The following is a 21,298-nucleotide window of genomic DNA, read 5'->3' as shown; positions in this document are numbered from 1 at the left end:
TCATGTGGAATTGCACGATGGTGTGGGAGGCTAAAACTCTGAGATGGCCCCATCTTTCCAGCCAGAAGAACCCGGCAAAGGAGCCACCAGGGAGTGGGAGGAAATCCCTGAGAGAAGAGAGCTGGAAAAAGGGCCCCATTCACTCTGTGCATGGATTGGTATAAGTCACGGGCCTGCTCCAAGGTGTGTGTGCATGGAATAGGCGCAAAGAAGCACAGCAAAATTTTGGAGTACTTGACTATGACATTAACACTACCCAGGTCCTGGATGAGCCCTGAGTTGCCTATGTGACAGGCAGACCCAATTAGCCTAGTGAAGGCTTTGAAATCCAAACTGGCAGCAAAGCTACCAGGCGCAAGAGATGAGACAGAATTTTCAATCTGGACCTAAGTGGGTTAATTGTCTGTTAAGTAAATAAACAAAAATATCAACTTTTTTTTCCAGAGAATTTTAGCAGGATTCAGTCTCATAATATATTATTCAAAAGTCCAGGACACAATCCAAATTTTCTCAATATAAAAAGAGCCAGGAAAATCTGAATAATACTCAAGGGAAAAGACCATAATAGGTGCTAACCCTGAGATGACTCAGATGGTGGAATTATGGGACAGAAGTACAGTAGCTGTTATAACCATTCTTCACTCTTGAAATGAATGAAAAGATAGAAATTATCAGCAGAAAAATAGAAACTATACAAAATAACCCGATGAAAATTTTAGAACTGAAAAGATGACATCTGAAGTAATAAATTCATTGTATGGGCTTAGTGACAGAAAAGAGATGACAGAGAAAAAAAAAATCCATGAACTTGAAGATAGATCAATAGAAATTATGCAGTATTTTATACTTGTACATTTTTTATTGGGAAAAAATGAACAGCATCTCAGAATACCATGGGACAACATCAGCAAGTTGAAAATTCATGTTATTGGAGTCCCAGCCCAGAAGGTGAAAAAATATGAGGGCAGCCAGGGAAATAAGACACATTTCCTATTTAATAGGCAAACCTATTAAAACAACTGCAGACTTCGCATTTCTAACCATGTGGGCCAGGGACAGTGGAATAACATCTTGAAAGTACTGAAAGAAAAGACCTATCAACTCAGAATTTTATATCCAGAAAAAATATATTTTAGGAGTGAAGGAAAAATAAAGATCACAGATGAAGGAAAATCCAGAAACTTCATTTCTAGCACTCCTGCTCTTAACTGCTAACAGAAGTTTTTCAGGCTTAAGGGAAATGATACCAGTGGGAAACTTTGAACCTGAATGAAAGAAGAATAAGAGAAATGATACGTAGGTATCTAACACCATAGATTCCTGTTAGTGAAACTACAGACAAAAATACAAAAGTAAACAAAAATCCTCTCTAATGCCATGACACAGGGATAGCTGTATACTACTGGAAGTATTTTGGATATGGTTCCTTCAAGTTATTTTCTCTATGAATAGCATTTCTTTTTCTCTTCCCTCCCTCCCCTCTCTTTCTTCCAACTAAGATTATAGCATATATGGTTTTATAATATTCTTTATCAATTCACATTGTATTATAAACACTTTTTTTGTTTAGAAACCTTCATTACTGAAAGTTTTATTAGGTTTGATAATGATATTTTAGTTGTTTTTAAAAGAAATACATTTTAGAAATATGTACTGACATATTTATGGATGCAGTGCTGTGGTGTCTGCGATTTGCTTCTAAAACCCAAGGTGGGGGACTCAGTGGATATGGATGAGATAAGATTGGCCATAAATTGGGGCGCCTGGGTGGCTCAGTCAGTTAAGCGTCCAACTCTTTGTTTTGGCTCAGGTCAAGATCTCATGGTTCATGAGATCGAGCCCCGTGGCAGGCTCCGTGCTCAGTTGCGAGTCTGCTTGAAGATTCTCTCCCTCTCCCAGCTCATGCTCATGCTCTCTCTCTCAAATAAATAAGTAAACCTTAGAAAACAAAACAAAAAAACCCAAAATTGGCCATAAATTGATCATTGCAGATGCTGGGTAATGGGTACTTGATGGTTCCATTTACTACTTTCTGTAGTTTTCTGTATGTATGCAGTTGTTCATTAAAAAGCTTTAAGAAATCTTCATGGATGTGATTTTTAATTATTTAATCATATCCCATCCTGTGGATATTCCATAACATTTAGGTATTCCTCTATTGTTGTAAATTGAGGTTGTTTCAGGTTACCTGTGGGCAGAGTTGGAACTACAGTCTTTGACAGCGTCTCTGATTATTAACTTTTTCAGATGTGACTACTGAGTTAAAAGAGAATGGATATTTGATGCTTTGATACATTTTGCCAAATTGCCCTTCAGGGGAGATGTTGTATGTAATTTCCATACAAGAGGTTTATAAGAGTGCTCTTGGCAGCTCTATGTTATATATATTTTCAGCCTCTATTAATTTGATAGAGGGGGGAAGGTGGTATCTTACTGTTTTCATGTGTTTTTCTTTGGTTTCCAGTGACATTGAATTCCCTAGCCTGGCACTGAATTGGTTCCTCTCCTTTCAGGGAGGGAGCAGGGGAGGAGAGTAGAAAAAAAGAAGACATTTGTTGCCCTTTCCTCATTCCCCACTTTGAAGATAAGAGGAGAACAGACACAAGAGGCCCTGGGTTCTAATCCTGGCTCTGTCACTTACTAGCTGCTGACTATACAACCTCAGTCTCTCTGTGGCTCAGATGTCTTCAGGGAAGACCTCGAGCAGGCTGCCAGGCTCCATGAGGGCAAGGTAATAGAGATTCACAGGGGCCAGCCTGGTGCCCTGTGTCCATCGGGAGATGGTAGCTGTCATTGTCCTTGGGAAGCTGAGGATTAGGAAATGATAAAAGGACCTCCTGCTGTCCCATGCTCAGAACTGGGTGTCTCCCCCCGCACACACACACACAGGGAAGGCCCCTGCAGGAATTGCTGCTCCTGTTTGAGTCACTGTCTCTTTACCTTTCGTTCTTTGCAGTCTCCCTGGTCTTTGAGTCATGGCTGGGAGATGGAGGCAGTTATCATAAGCCAGGAAATCCATCTTGGGGAGTTGGGTGAACTTGGAGGCAGGAATTTTGGCTGACTGCTAATCGTATTTATCTGGGTCAGTGGAAATGCACATTGCCTTGCTTGGTTCAGAGCTTGGGGTGAACTTCAGGTGGGTGTGTTTAGCAGTGTCTCATCTTATTCTTTGGAGCAGAAATCAGACCTGGAACGTGATCTTTCCGGGGCGATCCAGCCAAGTGGAGGGTCTCTGCCTCAACTCACTGCCCCCTCCCTGGTCCTTCATCTTCCTCGCACTGTTTCTCTATACCTAGGCCCAGAGCCCCTAAATTGGACTTGTTCTTACTATATACACACACACACACACCTTCCAGAAAGTTGAGAACAGCTGAAACAGAAAAGAAGACTCTGGCTCTAAATAATTAGTCCGCTCATGGACTAAGAGAGAACCCAATGTATTCTTTCTCTATTTACAGCTTTTGATCGGTGGGAGGTGGGGGGGTGGTGAGAACCCTTTAGGTTATTTCAACACCAAGCAAGAAGGCCAGAACACCCTACCACCCTCAGCTCAGAGCATGGATGCTGTTGACTGGGCAGAGAAGCATTTCCCCTGAAATCAAGGTTGGGTGCCCAGACCTCAGGGCTCCCCGCCTCCCCTGGTTTCGCCCTGGGACCACTTCACTGACTTCCTGTTTTCTTCTCAGGGCCCAGTGCAGCTGCAGGAGACCTAAGGGTAAGGTTGGGACGGGGAGTGAGTTTGGACTATTTTCTGAATTGAGGGAAAATCCAGAGAAAGGACAGCAGGCTTTCTTGTGAGAATTGGGCTCTACTGGCTTTTCCTGCCCCAGGCATCGAGCCCTCTGCTCCATGGGAATGAGAGCAAAACTTCCCCGCCCCGCCCCGTGGGGTCTGCAGAGGGCTCTGGGGGGACAAACTCTGAGGGCATTGAACAGCTTTATGTTTCATGCGTACGATCACAGAGAAGTGGTTCTTCTAACAGTTATAAGTCACCTCCGTTCAAAATCGAAGTATGCTTTAATTTAAGAAGAAATCTTGAGTGTCTTAAGTCAATGTTCCTTAAACAGTGTTTCTTTTTCCTCTCTGAAATGGGCAGGTGCTTTACCTACAAGCTTTGTTTCCAATGGCTTTATAGAGGTGATGAAGTTACACATGGTCTTAGAGAAAGTTAAAATAACAATAGTTTCATCTGTGTGCTGGAAAGTTCCTTCTCCTCTGTTTTCTCCCTTGGGCTTCACTGTAGCCCTGTGAAGTAAGGATTGTTCAGCTCCTTTTCTTGTGAGCAAACAGAGGCTCGAGAGGGTACATGACTTGCAAGGACACACAGTGATTTGGGTGGACAGCTAGGGACCACTAGGCCGGGACCTGGTTTCAGAGTTTTCCAGGAGTTCAGCCTTCCTCGAACCACTCCCTTGGCTCTGGCTTCCTGAGGGTCCCTAATTCTGCTTCTCTTGGCTGTGCGGCAGTGTCTGAAGGAGTTAACACTGAAAGCAGCAGATGTCAGCTTTGTCAAGATGAGCATCGAGGTCCTGCATTTAGCCAATATTTGTCATCCATGGACAAATATTGACTCATGACACTCCCAGAAAGTTCATCTCCTCTAGCAAATGAAGACTTCCTCCACCCACAACAGTGAAGCCAGGCCACCCCGTCCTGCGCCCACTCCCCTGCTCCTGCCCGGGTGCAGGCCTACAAGCCACCAGTTATTAAGCATGGTCCTTACTTCCAACCCTTACAGCAGTCCTGGGAGGTAGGTGGTTTTGCATACATTTTACAAAGGAGGACACTGAGACCCAGAGCGCTCATATCACATTTGCCTAAGATCCCACAGGGATGAGTAATGCAGCTGGGATCCAAGTCTAGATTCGTCTGACTGCAAAGTGGGTTCCCATGAAATTTTGCACCACCCTCCCAAACCAGGTCCCATCTGAGTGTCTTCCTCATCTCAGGCTTGGTCCTCGTCCCATCTGTACTCGGGGCTGCACCCAGGTTTTTCTGGCCTGTGGGCCTTGAGTTAAATCTGAGTTGAGATCCTGGCTCTGCCTTCTAAGAGTAGGATGCTTGTGGGCACGTCTCGCAGCCTCTCTGAGCCTCAGTGTCTGCGTTCAACAATTACCTGCCTTGGGGGGTTATTTTGAAGATTCAGCAGGTATTTGGCCTCAGATGTGGCATGTAGTAGGTGGCCAAGAAGCAGCTGCTGTTACTAGTTTGTTGGCTGCTTACTTTCAGGGAGTGGAGGGGGGTGTTGTGACCCTCCTCGTGCTGACCTTGGACAGTCCCTGCTCGCTCATCACTTCCCTCCCCTGCTCTGAAGCTTATCTGCTCTCTACTGTGTGCCTGATAATCGCCAGACTCTTCCACAGCAACTCACAGTGCCACAGGCTGAGGCCCCAGTCTCCCTTTCAGGGTCCCCTCCTGCTGCTCAGCTTCGTGCACCTGCTCGGGCTGACTTGACCCTCTCTCTGTGCCCTGGTGCCCTGCCCTCACCCATCTCCATGCTGTTTCTCTCCTATCCTCCAGGCTTTCCCCATCCATGGACGCTTTGATTCCAGCTTGGATGTAGGTCCCTACTCCTGGGCTAAGATTCTTGAGCACCTTCTTTGCAAGAAGAAAATGTTCACTTATTTGGCACATGAAGCCAAGCCACAGGCATTGACCTTGGCCCTGGCAACATTGAGGTAACTAGCTGGTTCAGGTGCTCACTGTCTGGGGCTGTGTGTATGTGTGTTGTGGGTGGGGGGAGACAGACAAAGTAAAGAGTGCATTAGGTATTCGTGTTCTTGTCTGATTTCTCATGGTATTTAAGACTGTTAGCGTCTTGAGAGCAGGGGAGGGGCAGTTAACGGTGGGCCTACTGTTCTGAGCTCAAGAGTTACCAGCATCTTGGTTGAATTGATTGATCTGAATAGATGTGGTCCAAAGGTAAGCTCACAGCTTTGCCATATCCAGACCAGCAGTGGTCAGGGAGGTGGGGGTAGGGTGGATGGGAGGGATGGTGGGGAGCCCAGGTGCAGCTCTCTCCCTTCCCCCACACCCCTCCTTTCCCCTCCATCCTCCTAGGTCACATTCATTGATTGGGTCAACATGCAGCAGTTGACAACTTTTTTGCTGTCTTGCCAGTGGGCTGTAGGGAGGAAAGCTCACAGGGTTTAGGGCCAGACATTCCCCGGGCAGGTTACATGACTTCCCCAGCCTCACGTGCCTCTTCTATAAAGTGTTGCAACAGTAGACTCGATATTCATGAGGGTGTTCTGTTGAGATCTTTGAGAATTCTCTTTTTTTAAAAAAAGATATTTATTTATTTAGAGAGAGAGAGTGGGGTGGGGTGTGGCACAAAGAGAGGGAGAGGGAGAGAATCTCAAGCAGACTTGGCGCTGAGTGTGGACCTGGGGCTCGATCCCACCACCCTGAGATCATTCCCTGAGCTGAAATCAAGAGTTGGATGCTCAACTGACTGAGCCACCCAGGTGCCCCAAGAGATCTTTGAGAATTCTTAATCAGCATCCTTTTCATCATTGTGACCAAGTTCTCGTTTATTGACAACATCCCTAAGGTGAGGCATTCATTCTCATCTGACAGTTAAGGGACTGAAGCATATGCTACCAGAGCACAAAATTTCTCCCATATATGCAGTGATGCATAATTGAACAATTTAAACGATTTCTGTCTCTTACTGATTTCATGAATATAGGGCTATAGGCATTTATAAATCTGTTACCAGAAATTCATCATGGAGTATAAACTTTCCTTCACGGGCGCCTGGGTGGCTCAGTTGGTTGGGCGACTGCCTTCGGCTCAGGTCATGATCCTGGAGTCCCTGGATCGAGTCCCGCATCGGGCTCCCTGCTCAGCGGGGAGTCTGCTTCTCCTTCTCCCGCTCCCCGTTTGTGTTCCCTCTCTCGCTGTGTCTTTCTCTGTCAAATAAATAAATAAAATCTTTAAAAAAATAAAAAATAGGGCGCCTGGGTGGCTCAGTTGGTTAAGCGACTGCCTTCGGCTCAGGTCATGATCCTGGAGTCCCGGGATCGAGTCCCGCATCGGGCTCCCTGCGCGGCGGGGGGTCTGCTTCTCCCTCTGCCCTCTTCCCTCTCGTGCTCTCTGTCTCTCATTCTCTCTCTCTCAAATAAATAAATAAAATCTTGAAAAAAAAAAAAAAACTTTCCTTCACATGGACTAGCAGCCTTATTTCTTTGGGAACTGTAGTTCACAAGGAGTTACTTATATCACCTTCTAGTGCATGGAGGGCACAGAGCCCACCCCCCTGTGCCCTGGGTCATGGCCTGGGGATGAGCTCTCTCACATACTAAGGGACTGGCTCTGGCCAGCTTTCTGTGCACATACTTCATATTTGCTCATGAGCAAAATCAGCTTGTTTTATGTTTAGGACCTTTGGGGTTGTTCTCCAATAGTTACAATTTCAAATGTTGACTCCGTAAATGCCAAAGGTCCACTGTAATAACAGCAACCATCCAGGGCTGCTGAAAGATCCAATTCACCATATCAAGTATCTAGCATCCTAAGTGTGCACTGGACTTTGAACCCGACACTATTGATTTCCTTATAACTGAAGTCATTTGCTTCTGGGGTTGGGTGGGCACACCTGTGGCCAAGAGAGTCACAGGCCAAACAAGATGGCCACTGGAATACAGGCTTTAAGAACATGGTCTTTCGATTCAGACAGTGCTGGATTCCAGTTTTGGCCCTTCCATTTACTAGTCAAAGCCCTTCAACCTCTTTAAAATTCAGCTTCCTTCTCTGGGAAACGGAAGTGATAACCATGCCAACCTCAGAGGCTGGCAGTTAGGGTTGAATGAACTCTTCTGCGTTCAGGTTTAGTACAGCACCTGGCACGTAGGAAACCCCCAGAAGGAGCCACGTGACTTCACTCTCCCTCTCTCTCTGCAGGGATACATACCCAGTAGGCGCTTCGTGTTCATTGATGATTTCGGTTCAAGTCTGAAATCATTGCTCTATTTAAAAATTAACCACCTTTCCCCCACCCAACATACGTATTTTTTTTTTTTTAAAGATTTTATTTATTTATTAGAGAGAGAGAGCACATGAGAAGGGGGAGGGTCGGAGGGAGAAGCAGACTCCCTGCCGAGCAGGGAGCCCGATGCGGGACTCGATCCCGGGACTCCAGGATCATGACCTGAGCTGAAGGCAGTCGCCCAACCAACTGAGCCACCCAGGCGCCCTTTTTTTTTTTTTAATATAAATCCAAAAAATCTGTGGGAAAACGTCACTCAACTTTTTTTTTTTTTAAAGATTTTATTTATTTATTTGAGAGAGAGAATGAGAGAGAGAGAGCATGAGAGGGAGGAGGGTCAGAGGGAGAAGCAGACTCCCTGCCGAGCAGGGAGCCCGATGCGGGACTCGATCCCGGGACTGCAGGATCATGACCCGAGCTGAAGGCAGTTGCCCAACCAACTGAGCCACCCAGGCGCCCCCAACATACGTATTATAAGCCCTGGCAGTGGGCCCCAGTCCGATACTGAGTGCCACTTGTATACCTTGTGCCTAGCAGTGCTGAAGCAGCAGAATGGGTGTTGGTGAACTCTATCCCCATAGAGCCCTATCCAATTGGAAGAATAAGACTCGACTCCTTCCACGGCACCTGGAGGAGCCTATAGGACAACATTCATTTAGGTCAGGAGTGCAGTGGAGCCCCACACAGGAGGAGGGCTCCGTCCTGGAGAGTCTAGGAAGCTTCCTCTGTGGAAATGGGCCGGGAATGGGTATGCCCTGGGATCCCTGAAATGAAGGGAGGGAATGACGAGTAGGGAGGGTTGAGGGTGTGATGAACTAATGAATGCTGAGATCTGTGGATCTGGCCCCTGAAGAATAATATCCAAGCCTTCCACTGGTCAGCATGCTCCATTAAGCACCAGCTAGGTGCAGATATAAAGTAGTTTTTGTGTATGGGTGGTGGGGAGGGAAGCGAATGTAGAAAACTTCAGAAAACCAGCCCTTGTCCTCTAGGGAGAAGGACCATTCCTCCAGGAGTGCAAGTCGAGTGCGAGCCCTTGTCTGGGACTGCCCCGAATGGAGTACACCCCTGCGCCCACAGGATTAATCTTCAGTCCCATTGCTGCCTGTGTCATCTGGTGACCGAAGCCAGGATCACAGCGGAGGGGAGAGAAAGGTGAAAGACGCACGTTGAGGCCAGGGCAGTTAGCACTCTCTCTGGTAGTCCTGACTCCCCCTGACCTCATAACAGATGTGAATTATTCACATCTCCCCTTGGAGCGGGTGGCCCAGAAGTGACAACAGTTTGGCCTGAAATTCTCAAAGACCTGGACTGAGGCCAAGGCCCTGCCACCTCCTCAGGAACTCTGGGCCGTGAAGGGGCAGCGGACTCCTGGGTAGTGGAGGAGCCTGTGATAAGCAAGGACTTCAAGTGCTTGAGGCCATGTTGTTGACCCACCACCCATGTTCATCCTCGGCTGAGCCAACATGGCTCCCTCCCACTTCACATTCTTCAATGACTCTATTGTTTATTGGTCTAGAGCAATTAGATCAGAATCTACCGAGGACAGTATTGGGCATCTATATTTTTAGATGCTTCCTAGGTGATGTTAAGGCCCAGGTAATATAGAGAAATACCGAGTGCCCTGGTGGTTCCTTTCACCTACACTGACCTTTATGGCTATGGGACTAGGGGTAGGGTGCTCCTCTGAGGACAGCCTCGATCAAACCCCTTCTCCTCTACATTCTCTTCCCTTTTCTCTTTGTATGGTGGCCCAGCTGGCCTTGGGCTGGACCCAGGAAAGAGATCAATTTGCTCAGGTGAGCAAGGTAAACAGTCGCCACTTTGGTGGCCTTAAGGAGTGGCAGCTTACGTCCGTGACTTTGACCTTTGGGAAATATCAAGAACTCTGGCCTGACATCCTCCTGTCCAGTCAGGTAAAAATCAAGATGGAAGGGGAGAACAAATAGTCCTTGGCACAATCTCTGGCCCAGGAATTCCTGGAGAAAATTATGTTTAAGACAACATTAGCCGACATCCTTGTTCTCATTAAAGACACAGTTCAACTGGTTGTGACGAAAGATGTAGGTCATCAGACCCTCATTATCAGGATTTAAGAGAAAATTCTTTTTTTTTTTTTTTTAAAGATTTTATTTATTTATTTGAGACAGAGAGAATGAGAGAGAGAGAGCACATGAGAGGGGGGAGGGTCAGAGGGAGAAGCAGGCTCCCCGCCGAGCAGGGAGCCCGATGCGGGACTCGATCCGGGGACTCCAGGATCATGACCTGAGCCGAAAGCAGTCGCCCAACCAACTGAGCCACCCAGGCGCCCTAAGAGAAAATTCTTAATCTGTGGTCTTTCAGTAGAACTCTTTCCCTCCTGTGTTGTCATTTGGTCCTCCTCTGCTCTTCAGCGAGAATCCTGGACCCGCTAGTTACTCTGCTGGGCTGTAACAGGTCTGCTCTTCAGTCCCGGAGGTGGGGAGGGGGTGTCTTTCTGATGTAACTGCCGCCTGCTTCAGCTGCTGAGCCCTGAGAGGATGGGTGGGGCACCTGTATCTGTTTGATCTGCTGTAAATAAAATTCTGGTTTTATATTGCTGTGCTCCTGAGCTTTACACACTTGGGGGCCAGATGCTTCCAGAGAAGAATGCCTTAATTCTGCCTAGTTAGGGGCAGTTGTGGGTAGTTTTTTTAAGCACCCTACATATCTAGCCAACCAGTGAAACCTGTTTTTCAGGAGGCCAGCTGGGATCAGAAAGGTATGATTTTAACTGGGGGTAAGTTTCGGGCCATACAAACCAGAATTCCTTGCCCAGGGTCTCCAGAGACCCACCAGACGCCGCTTGGAGTATTTCAAAAAGCCAGAGAGCAGAAGCACATTTATTTAAAAAAAAAAAAACACAACAAAAAAACCCCTGTATAGACCAAGGAAATTATCCAGTTTCTTTTACCATGCTGGAATTTTACCAGCTGATTGTGATAACAATGACAGTCTCACGCTGATCAGAATCTCTTATTGGCAGCAGGATCTCTGTTCATTTGATAACAAATAAGAACTCAAATTCTTAATTAAATTTGGCTGATAGCATCTTTTAAAACCTGGCAATCATAGCAGGAGGAAACAAATACAAGACAATACAAATACAAATGTGTGGAAGAATTCAGGAACCTCTGGCTTTGACTGCATTAAGGGGAGCTCCTGTTACTTCCCTGTGCTAGGGAAGTGCTGACGTGAGGAGAGATCTGTGTGGATGATGGAAGAATCTGTTGCTGAGAATTCTGCTGATGTTCCTAGATAGTAGAAATAAAAATTCAGGAAGTCTCTACTAAGAAGCTCTGTTGGGGTAATGCTAGCTGCACTTGGTATTTTTGCTCACTTTTCATAGTCCACTGGTCTCACCGAGATGCAGGGTGTGTATGTGCGTGCATGTGCACTTCCTGGAAAACGTAATCCCTGGCTGGGCTGCCACTTTCAGCCACAACTCAGTAATGGCAGAAGGATCACAGTTTTGGTGGGGCAGCCAGCCATCCTTGACATGAGAAACAGGAAGGGGAATCATTATGAGATTAAGTGGCAGCCCAGCCAAGCACAAGTTAAGAAAGGGGAGCCCATTGGGGCACCTGGGTGGCTCAGTCGGTTAAGCGTCTGCCTTCGGCTCAGGTCATGATCCCGGGGTCCTGGGATCGAGCCCCACATCGGGCTCCCTGCTCGGCAGGAAGCCTGCTTCTCCCTCTCCCGCTCCCCCTGCTTGTGTTCCCCCTCTCGCTGTCTTTCTCTCTGTCAAATAAATAAATAAAATCTTTAAAAAAAAAAAAAAAAAGAAAGGGGAGCCCATCAAGGTGAAGGCTTCTGGAAGCCAGGACAAGTGGACTGCTTCTCAGAGGCATTGTGGTTCACTAAGGTACCCTCTGGGGGCAGTAGGGATTCAGGGTCTCTAGGGACAGAAAATTTAGGTTCTAAGGTACAGAGGAGGATGAGGTTTGCACACTGAGGGGTTAAGGAGATGGTGATCAGGGCAGAGTAAAGATGTGTTGCCAGAAGGTCCAAGATGGTGACCAGCCATGGCAGTTGAAAGCAGCCAGGCTCTTAGGAGCCCTTTGAAGGGCCCTGAGTAGAGAGATATATGTTGGATCATACGAGCAGTTTGGGGGGTTAGACTCATCTAGTTTGACCATTGGCAATGATATCTTGAGCAAATGGCTTAAACTCTTGGAGCTTCCTTTTTGTTTATAAAAGAGGATTCGTAATAGCCCACCCTATAGGGTGCTGGTAAGAATTCAGTTTGGTAACATTTCTAAATTGCTAGCACCTGGGAAGGAGCTTAGTAGATGGCTCATGGCCTTTTCCACCTGGATTGTTGCAATAACCTTTTGAAAAGTCTTCCTTTTTTTTTTTTCTTTTTTACTTCCTGCCCCCTGCTATGTACAGCTCTTGATTCTCGGCACAGTAGCCAGAATGATCCCTTTCAACCTAAGTCAGCCGAGCCTTCTTCGGGGTGAAAGCTAGACTCCTACACCAGCCAAAGGCCCTACGTGATCTGGCTCCCAACGCTTCTTGGCCTCATCGTCTGCCACCCTTCTCTTCACCTGCTCTGTTCCTGGCCTCCATGCTGTTCTTGAAACAGGTCAGGACAGCCCCTGCCCAGGGATTTTGCTGTTCCATCCACCTGGAATTGCCTTCTTTCAGAAATCTGCATGACCCCTCTTGCACCTCCCTCTAGTCTTTGCTCAAATGCCTTTTTCTCAGTGGAGCTTTCAGACCATCCAATTTAACACTGATCTGCTCCCTGCCCTCATACACCCTGCTGTCCCTATTCCATCTTCCCTGCTTTAATTTTCCGCATGGCAGTTATCCACTTGCAAAGCATCACATACATATTTATTTTGTTTTACTCTTCCACTGTTGCCCTCACTGGAAGGCAAGTTCTGGGGGGGTGTGGAATTTCTGGCTGATTTCTGCACGGCCGTATCTCCGGTTGGATCGCAGTAGGCAATAAGCGTTGGAAGCATGAATGAGCCTCTCTCTCTCTAAGTATTTGTGCGTGTTGTTCTCACGGACTCTGGGACTGCTGCAAAGTGGAGGAGCTCAGGCCTCTCTGCTTATGTCCCTTACCCTGAACCCCCCTAGACAACCAGGACTTAGTCCCTCCTACATATAAAAAACTTGGGAGAACCATTAAACTTGAAACCATGGAATCTCAACAAGCCTTGAAATCTAACACTCCGTTTACAGGAAACACAGAGCAGAGAGGAGTAAGTTAAACAATACCATAAGGAGGTCCTCCACCAGATTCAGTACTAGGCACATTCCATGGGTCAGACGACTTCGTTTCTTCCACAAATATATGTCCTAAAAAAAGGAAAATAAGGGTGTGGGGAACTACTATAAATTAAAAGAGAGTTGAGAGTGGTATATCATCCACACAAAATGTTTGGATCCTCATTTAAGGAATTTAGTGTAAATTTTGGGAGAACTGGTAAAAATTGGAATGTGGATTGGGTATTAATGGCACTGTGGTTCCATATGTATCCTCATGTATTTTTTAGCAGAACCCAGGGTGTGTGTGGCATATTATAGAGAATTAAGCTCCATAGAAAATTATTTGAGGGCCTCTGGTCCCACGTCTCCCAAGGATGACACATAGCTAATACCATCCTGGATGCCATCGAGGTAAGTTCATTTATGACATAAATGGATGTCGTAGGACATTAGGGCTTCATTTTCTCATGGAACGCCAATGGAGAAGAGCTGGTGATGGAGACGGATTCGAGGGCTGACATTTGCTTTTTTTAATTACACCAGAGAAGGAAGAGGGGGAGGGGAACACATCAAGTTGGCAAGTTGTTGGTACTCTTTGGAGCTGGATTCTGAAATCAAGTTCATTGTGTTACTCCCTGTACCCATTTGTATGTGTAAAAACTGCTATCATATAAACATCATTCTTTTTTAAATATTAAGAGGTGAAACAGTCCCACTTCCTGAGGAGGAGGGAGGCCCATTTTCTGTTCTCTCAGCTTCTCTGTTGGGTGTGGGCTGAAGGAAAAAGGGGTGGGCCTATTGCTTGCGAGGCGTGCAGTGCTTGTTCAACCCTCCTTATAAGCTCTTCTGCTCTTCTTTCTTGGCTCAACTCTGACTGGTGGAGTGGAGTGCACAGTGATTCATGGTGTGGTAAGACTGCAAGATACGGGCTGGGGCTGGGGCTCTGAGCGCTTGTACTGGGTAGTGGGCATCATCCAGAGAGGAAGCTGTTGGGGTGCGAAGTGCCTCCTTTCAGTCAGGTACCTGTCAAATGGGAAGGCAAATATTTCTACAAATATACAACTGTGGAAGGCATGAGGTTGAAGACAGTAGCAAATGGCCTGTGATTTCCCTTTGCCGTGGCTCTGTTCATCCTGAGTCCAGAGCTCTCCTTACCCATTCGGAGTGGCTGGCCCTGGTCAGAAACCACAGAGCAGCTGCACCATCTGTGGTGGGGGCTCAGTACCCCCCACCGAGTTCTGTTCTCATGCTTTTCGAAAACCTCAGGGAAGTGTACTCAGGCCTTCCTTCTCCATCAGTGCCTGCCTGGCTGGGAAAAGATCTAATCTCTGTTAAGAGACAGTTTTTGCAGCCAGGGTCTGGAACAGGTTGGGGCAAGCAGGAATGAAAGCCCCTTTATCTTCAGGGCTTTGATCTGGGCAGGATTTCCCTCTCTCCCACCATTAGCTCGGAGGCTGGGCTTGCCCTCAGGTAAACACTGGCAAACACAGCTACCCAGACACTGTGAAATCTCTCCTGGCTTCCTTTCACTCTCTCTGCAGATTGATTAACTACAAGTTGGTTTCCTGTTGCTTACCATGTTTCTAACTTGAGCAAAATTGTGGCTTGTCAGAAATATTTTGACGTAACTATTAATTTTTTGACCTATGCTGGCTCCCGCTGATAGAACTCAGGAGCTAAGGGCTGGGAGTGAGTCAGCAGCCTGGATCACCTCTCTGGGGACTGTGGAAGTGGCTGATAGCAGAATCTGCCTCAGGCACTCGTTGCTGCAGGAATTAAATGAGCTTTGCCAAATTACAGGAGCTTTACCTTATGGAAAGCACTTAGCACACGGTAAAAGCTCACTAATTATTAGCTGCAACAAAGTGATAAAGTCTATCATTAAATTGTCACCACAACCCTGCAGGGGCAAATTTTAAAGTATTATTTTCCATCCTTTACAGATGAAGACACCAGGCTTATAGAAGTTGACGAACTGGCCTATCCTCCTCTAATGGACAGATAGAAAAGCCAGAATTTGAATCTGGGGTTTTGAGATGACAGAGCGTGAACTCTTTGTCCAAAGCCAGGGCTTCGCAAACTGTCGGTGAAGAATCAGGTTTTCCCCCCACAACCTGTCACACATCAGTAGTTCCTGAAATACAATGAAAAGGATTTATTGGAATAGTGAAATGAAGGACATTTAAAATACAAGCCTTATTTTTAAAGTGATTGTTAGATTCAATAGGCATAAAATTACTCCTTCAAATTAGTATAAAAGAGGATTACATTTGATATCTGTCCTCTTCTCATCCCGGATCTTGAGAAAGCTTTCTCAAACTAGCCCCAAACTGCAGATCTCGCTTTGAGGAATGGTGGCCCCTGTTTCCCAGAGCGTGGTGTGCAGGGGGGACTACTTACATCAGCGTCACTTGGGTGCTTGCTAAATGCCCATCTCTGAGCCCCGTCCCAGACTGCTTGGGTCAGAACGACTGAGGGAGAATTCAGGAATCTGCAGTTCAACAAGTCACTCGATAATCGCGATGAGCTCACAGTCTGACCACCAACGCTCTGTGCAATGCTGCTTCCGCTCACGGATAATAGATGTTAAAGAGATGGTCAAGTGAGTGCAGTGTTTTAGTCTACACCCCCATTCCCAGCCGGCTTTTTTTGTTGTTGCTGTTTTTAAATTCTTTTTTTTTTTTTTTAAAGATTTTATTTATTTGACAGAGGGAGATACAGCGAGAGAAGGAACACAAGCAGGGGGAGTGGGAGAGGGAGAAGCTGGCTTCCCGCTGAGCAGGGAGCCTGATGCGGGGCTCGATCCCAGGACCCTGGGATCATGATCTGAGCCGAAGGCAGATGCTTAATGACTGAGCCACGCAGGCGCCCTGTTTTTAAATTCTTAAGAAGGTTCTTTCCATAGAAACTCATGGACAGAACCTGCTTTCTCAACTCATTTCAGTACCTGTCGGCAAACATGTACTGAGTGCAAACGACAGGCTGGGTGGAAGGAAGCAAGCCACAGGGTGCTCACAACCAGTAAACGAGTGTCAATAGAACAGAGGATAGAATCTAGGGTCACTTCAGTGCACAGAGATGGGGGAGATGAGGAGGAATGAGCAATGGAGACTACTGAGGGATGACCAGTAAGGCGGAGAAAAACCAGGAGAGTGAGTGTGGGTTTTGGAAGCCAGAAGGAGGAAATGACCAACTTGGTAAAATACTGCTGATGAGCTGAACAAGGTGAAGACCGAGAACTGACCATTTATTTAGCAACACGGGAGTCATGAAGGTCTTTGGTGACCATGGACAAGAGCAGTTTCCTAGAGATGGGGGAGGCTTGTTGGGGTGCATTCAAGTGCGAATGGGAAGAGGGAAATCAGAGACACTGACTGCACACAGTTCTTTCAAGGAGTTTTACTGCAAAGGAAAGAAAGCAGGAGCTGGGAGGTAAGATGAGGTCAAGAAGTTGCGCAGGACGGACAGGGAAATGAAAGTTATTTAGAACTCGTGCCATGGCTAAATCTGTGACTGTTGTAAAGTCGTATATCTTTTGCAGCAAATTCCTTCAGCAAAGCAGAAAAATTGTCTCCTATACTTTCTTTTCAAGCTCTTTCAAATTCTGCCCACTCCCAAATGATATTGTCCAAAAAGAGTCTGCAAATCACTCTTTATTCCTTACATAGCTTAATTTGAACATGTTTTTTTATATGACATTGCATTTTTTCATATTTGCTTCATCTATGTTTTGGCCAAAGTGTTCTAAAGTAGATTTCATCTCTAACCACTTCACCTGCATGGGACTTAAAAAAAAAAACCCAAAAACCAACATAACCAGATTATGTAATCATAATAAAATAAGACTTATTGTTATACCTAACAAAATTAATAATGATTTCTTAGTATAATATAATACCAAATCTATATGCAAATATCCCCATTTATCCCCAGTGGTGTTTTGTTCAAATCAAGGTTCAAGCAAAGTCCGCACATTGCATGTGATATTTTTGTCTTTGAAGCCATTTGTTTTTCCTGCCCATTGACCTGTTGATGAAACTAGATCAGTTGTTCTGTAGAACGCCCTGCTTTCTGGATTTGTCTCATAACTTCTCTGTGGTGTCCTGTAACTTGTTCTTCTTTCTCCTGTGTTTTCTAAAAACTGGGATTACACGTAAAGGCTTAATTATATACAGATTAAACATTTCAGGTGAGACTTTTTCAGAGGTGGTGCTGTATGCTTCATGTCACTGCACGTACATGTCACTGCATGTCAGAAGGCACGTACTGGTTAGGTGTCCCACGCTTAGTGATGCTAAGACTGATCAGGGTCAGGTGGTGGCTGCCTTAAGAGAGGTGTTGTGTGTGTGTGTGTGTGTGTATGTGTTTAAGATAGGAGAAACAATAGCATGTCTGTGTGCTGATAAGCATGATCTTTGAAAGAGGGCTACATATGATGCAGAAGAAAAAGGGGAGATTTTGTAGAAGAATATCCTTAAGTAGATAAGAGTATACAGGACCTAGTGGAACAAATGTTGGGTATTCCAAGTGTTGGGTGCAGCCAATTCATCCGTAGCAACAAGAGGTCATTTGGGCATGAATGCAAGTATGATGAGTAGCTGTGGTACAAAGGTATGTTGTGTGTGTGGTAATTCTATTCTGATAGCTTCCTTTTGCCGTATGAATAAGTAGCAAGTTCATCGAGGGAAGGGGAAGATGAGGGAACTTTTCATGGGGAGAAAGTCAGATAGTCCTCTAGGAAACTGGCAGGTGAATTGACCAGAAAAGTAACATGTGATTGCTAGGAAGCATGAAGGAGCTACTTGCAGTTAGTGGTCATGAACTTGAAGTGAAACCGATAAGTATTATTTTGTGATTTTCTTTAGCCATGCAGCTGCATACTTGCAGGTGTAGAGGAGGACAGAGAGTTGGATTTAACCAGGATTAGGGTTTATCCGACATTGTGTGATGAGAGAGGCCAACTGAATGACCGACCATGGAGTTGAAGGGTAGGAAAGGAAGTGAGGGCATGAAGGAAGTGGGAGACAGTGAGAAGGTGGTAGGAGCAACCACAGGAAGATAGCTGGAGGTCAATACTAGTTGGGCTAAACTACAAAGATAGGAGCGGGGATTGAGGATGGTGGTGCCTGAAATCAAGACTGTGGAGTTACTTGTTGAAAATGATAAGATCAGAGATACGACGTTGGGGGTGAGTGGCTAAAGTCGCCATCTTTGGAGTAGAGGAGAACAAAGAACTGAGAGACCAGGGGACTAGAATGGTTCTGAATGTGGACGTTGATATCCCCAAAAGGCAGGGCAGAAATAGTGTGGGGAGGATTATAGTGAGCCAGGTGCGAAGATATTCAAGGAATGAAGAAGAGTGTCCTGGTGGAGGGGAAATGACTTCACCAAGGCGGGTAGCAGGCAGCATGGTTTGCACGGGGTTGTGTGAGGGTGAAATGAGTTGGTGCGTGTGAAGTTCTCAGCACTGAGCACAGGCTCTGCGTGTCTCAGTGCTTCACCCACTGGAGTTATTTTTACAGGGCCGGGGTGTGGGGGGGATTTCTCTTCATTTTAAGACCTTCTAAGGGGCAGAGCTGTTCACATAGCTCTGTGTGCCCCCGGGAGATGATAAATTCCCTGTCACTCAGTGTACCCAATAGACAAAACGAACATCTGCAGCGACAGGGCTGCCAAGGGGATTCTAGCAACCGAAGGTGATGGGTGTGTGAGTGAGTGTGGGTGTACCAGTTGAAGGACATGGGGGATGGGGAAGGGTGGTATCAGAGCTAGCTTCATCCTGTCATTCAGACGTGACTGAGCCCGTCCCTCTTCTGGCTCAGAACCTGGCTAGATGTAGAGCGGCCAGAAATAAACCTGAAAGGAACCGTCAGTCTGGGTGGGATATCCCATCTGCAAGCAGATAAATGTCACATAGTGTCCTGAGAGCCAGAACGGGCTCACTGGAGTCGCGTCGACCTCCGTGGAGTCAAGAAAGTGTTCAGAGCGCAGGGGCACTTAAGCTGGTGCCAGGGACGGTGCGGGTGCTGAGTGGGTGTGACCCCATGTGAACAGGGTAGGAAAGAACATTTCGTCGGGAGGAACTTTCCTTGCAGGGCAGCAAAAGACGAAAGAGCACAGGGCATTTGGAGTGCCATAATTGAGTTAACGCTGAGAAAATCACTCCTCTTGCCTATTTTAGTTTCCCTATCTGTAATTTGGGAGAGCAATGGTACACACAGGGTAGGGCCTGGTGAGAAGCAAATGAAATGATGCATAAAATTTTTGTCACAAGCCCTATTGTGATCCCTTTGGGTGTATTACCTTACTTGATTATTTAAACACTCCTACGAGATCAGCTCTTTTCTTATTATTCCCATTTTACAGACAAAGAAGCTGAGTCTTAGAGGGTTGAGTAGCTTGTGGGAGGTCATGTAACTGGTGAGAGACAGACTCTTGCCCCGATCTGTCTAATCCCAGAGCTCTGACCCTCAACCCTGAAGCTAGTCAGTGCTGAGCACAGAGCTAGTGCTAAATAAACGGTAGCTGTTATGGTCATGATTGCTAAAGTTTCTCACCCGGAGGATTGAGGACTCTGTTATAACTTCTGCAGCGGGTTGAAGTTCACCAGGCTGCAATCTCATGAGCAGCAGTGACTGTTTCTGGAAGACTCTTATCACCTACCACAGATGTACATCAACAGTTGCGCTACTTTGTTTCAGCTAGTTGGTTTTTAGAAATCAAGAGCAGGGAGTGGTTGCTCTGTCCTAGGAGGGCAAGTTGTTCTGAGCAGATGTGATTGGAAGGGGGAGGAAGATCTGCGTTAGCTGCACTCCTCTGCTCTCTGGGCACTGAACTCAAGCCAAAGTCGCACGCCCCGGCAGCTTACTTACTGGGGGGATGGCAGTGAACCAGCATAAGCAAGAGGTGTCACCTAAACAGCAGCGGGCTGCCCGCGGTGTTCCTCATGAGGGGGCCAAGAAAGAACCTTTTCCATCAGTGATGCCTGAGGAAAGCACAGACCTCTTAAGAGCTGGTGATCCTTCATTCACTCCACAAATAATTATTATCTGCCACGTGCCATATACTCCTCTAGGCCCTGCAGATAGTAGCGAAGAAGGCTGACAAGCTTTCCACGGAAGGAGTTTCCATTTTTAGTAGAGGAGGCAGACGGTAATCAAATAATAATATGAATGCCCGCATAATTGCAAACTCGTGCCACAAAAGTAACATCCATGACTGGGAAAGGGGTAGGGCTCTCAGAGATATTTTCACACTCTCCCAGAAGTCTGCCCGAGAGCTAGTGCTTTGAACAGATGAGGAGAGCCCTGAGTTTTTGACAAAGATCACCACGACACCTCTCACTTTTGCCCCGTCAGACAGGCCCACGGCCCGTCCACACCTGCCCACCTGTCAGTCTGAACCTCAGGCCTGCCGGGCGGGGGCCTCCCCCTCGGTCGGTCGTGGGAGGGAGCCAGCTGTGGCCACCGTGGCTTTCTCTGCGCTCTGTGAGTGCTGCATCTCTTAGGACAGGCTCGGAGACCAGCCCGACAGCGGGTATCGAGGTGACACACAAGGTATTTTCAGTATTATCCCCAACAGTTTCGCCTTAATTACTCCACTGACATCAGGAGCACAATAAAGGAAGTCAGACTGAGAGATGAGAAGTCCTCTCTCAGCTTGTTCCTCAACTGTTTTCAGGTCTCAATCATGTACATTTTTTCTAGATATTTGGACTTGAGTAACTTTTCGTCACAATGATGTATGCACAGATAACGTTCTCTGTTTCACTTTTTTGTTTTAATATTTGAAGAATTTTTCCCCCGATTGCTACATAAATTCACACACAATTATTTATATATATTATGTTATTACCTTATATATTTTAAATTAATTAATATTGTTATATATGTGTGTGTATGTGTGTATATATATATATATTCTTTCTATCAGGTGGATGTACCCTAGTTTAACTATTTCCCTTTTGCTGAAGCCTTAGTTGTTAGCCGTAGATTTTCACCAATAGAAATCTCCCAACTGAAAACTATTTTTCTTCTTGCATGTACATATTGCTTTATAAAACTCATT

The 21,298-nt window shown here is 46.3% G+C and overlaps 1 protein-coding gene across 9 annotated transcripts in view; it reads left to right on the top strand.

Moving 5' to 3' along the window:
* ST6GAL1 (ST6 beta-galactoside alpha-2,6-sialyltransferase 1) overlaps positions 1-21,298 on the top strand; it is a 119,238-nt gene that overhangs the window by 63,461 nt on the left and 34,479 nt on the right. The window contains exon 1 of one of the 9 annotated variants that reach the window (XM_081831258.1): positions 14,011-14,140. The exons of the other annotated variants lie outside the window; for them this stretch is intronic. The gene's annotated coding sequence lies outside the window, so the exon portion shown is untranslated. Of the gene's footprint in view, positions 1-14,010; positions 14,141-21,298 lie in introns of those variants that run through there. 9 annotated transcript variants of the gene reach the window in all.

This window comes from Leptonychotes weddellii, chromosome 1 (genome assembly GCF_054177405.1).
Source record: "Leptonychotes weddellii isolate Sample4059 chromosome 1, ASM5417740v2, whole genome shotgun sequence".
Lineage (NCBI taxonomy): Eukaryota > Metazoa > Chordata > Mammalia > Carnivora > Phocidae > Leptonychotes > Leptonychotes weddellii.
Note: the sequence above shows the minus strand (reverse complement) of the source record. Positions and strands in the feature narration are given on the sequence as shown.